This window comes from Bombina bombina, chromosome 3 (genome assembly GCF_027579735.1).
Source record: "Bombina bombina isolate aBomBom1 chromosome 3, aBomBom1.pri, whole genome shotgun sequence".
Classification (NCBI taxonomy): domain Eukaryota; kingdom Metazoa; phylum Chordata; class Amphibia; order Anura; family Bombinatoridae; genus Bombina; species Bombina bombina.
Window position 1 is genome coordinate 866,033,247 of NC_069501.1, and position 2,050 is coordinate 866,035,296.

The 2,050-nt window shown below is 31.2% G+C and overlaps 1 protein-coding gene across 1 annotated transcript in view; it reads left to right on the top strand.

The window, feature by feature from the left end:
• Positions 1-666, top strand: part of SOX21 (SRY-box transcription factor 21) — a 7,878-nt gene extending 7,212 nt beyond the window's left edge. The window contains exon 2 of the mRNA XM_053704919.1: positions 538-666. The gene's annotated coding sequence lies outside the window, so the exon portion shown is untranslated. The remainder of the gene's footprint in view (positions 1-537) is intronic.
• The last annotated feature ends 1,384 nt before the right edge of the window (positions 667-2,050 follow it).

Below are 2,050 nucleotides of genomic sequence, written 5' to 3' on the forward strand. Positions count from 1 at the left end.
TTAATATCGAAGAATAACTTCTCAAATGCTCTCAATATCTGAATATAAATGACTTGAAGTCGATACTCCAGTTTATATGCTAATTAATATATCATTCCTTTTAAATATTATCATTTGTAAGGAACATGTATGTGCTCTTTATTCTCACATAATGACACAAAACACCCGTGATATATATATTTAATATGTCTTTAGTTTTGTGTCCTATAAAATCCTCAGCGCATTCACATCATTATTGCGGTTACTGTTAAATAAACTCGAGTAATTGTGCTGCAATTATATGCGATTCATTTGGTAAGTGTTATAAAAAAGGGATTTCTATTTGAATAGCTTATTAATCTTATTAAAATTAGTAACATATTGTGAAATAAATATAAAGTGCTATTGACAGAGATACTTCTTTTCTATTTTAATTCGTTTTCTACTTATTTTTCGGTCTTCTCATGAAATCAAAGGGTTAATTAAATGCTTATTTTTATGAGGAAGACATCAATTAAAAAGAAATACCCATTTGGATCCGATTTTTTTTTATTGCAGGTGACACTGGCACTTGTTGGAAACCCTTGGCTGTGACTCTTCTGCAAATTCAATAACTGTCCAAGAGGATATTGGTTTGGGACATTCCGAGGGGATACTGAGATCTGACACTGGACATCACCTATATATATATATATATATATATATATATATATATATATATAGATAGATAGATAGATAGATAGATAGATAGATAGATAGATAGATAGATAGATAGATAGATGATAGATAGTTGCTTTGCTTTTTTAACAATAGTGTGTATTACCCAATGGTTAAAGGGTTTCAGAACATCAAGTAGCCCTTTAAGGCAGTCAGTGTGATTACAAAGCCCCTTTCTTCACAATCACATATAACTTCAGGGTCTGTTTTAACTGTAAAAACACAAAAAGCGATCCCAACACAGGCAAAATTGGTTAAAAGTTCCAAGCTTTAATCTAACGCAAGTATAAAAACAAATATATAGCTAAGTACAGCCAGCAACAACATAGCGAAACCTGACAATGACTATCAGATAAAAACATCCATGTCAAGAAGGGGAAAGCTGTGCTCCTCATACAGCAGACATGTTTCGTGCTTGCCAAGCACTTGTTTACTGTTCCTCTATTTGCAAACCATTTATTTACCAAAAAACGAAGTGTTATCCAATGTTTTGCACATAAGCAATCGTCTATTCGAAATGTGTTCTAGTTAATGTTAAGTACTTGTCAAGCAAAGTGATCAGTGGCTGATCTAAGCATTTAAAGATAAGTTTGACAGTGAATACAGGTACAAGGTACAGGTGTAAGGACAGGATCTGGGCACCTTTGGGCAGGTGGTGATTATTGCACTCTAGCGACCCCTGTGGACAGTGCGGGAATTACCTTAAAATCAAGAAGAGTATGACACAGCATTTATATTCAAATTCAATTCAAAATTCAGTTCTACATATGATGTTGATGTTGCTATATAATAGAAAGATGAATCATAACTGAATTATATGATGTGCACACACTTACCGGTGTTTAACCTTGCAAATTGTGGTGTTTGCACTTCCCCCAGAGCAACCAGAGTGCATAGTATACTACTAAAGTCTTTAGAATCCCTGACCTTGCAACTCTGTGTATAGGCATGTCCCTAACTGGATAAAGCAACAGGAGATACGATAAACATATGCAATAAATAATCTAAGGGTTGTGTACCTGAACTACTCTGATACTTGTACACTTCCATACTTTAGATTTATCTATATATATATATATATATATATATATATATATATATATATATATATATATATATATATATATATATATATATATATATATATATATATATATATATATATATATATATATATATATATATATATATATATATACACACACACACACAAATAAATACATCCAAAGTATGGAAGTGTTTAAATGTAAAATATGTATTTTCTATGCAGAGCCTGAATCTTGGCGTATATATCTATTGTATATTTTACAATTACTCGCATATACAAAACAAAATCTAACGTCACGTAAAGTAT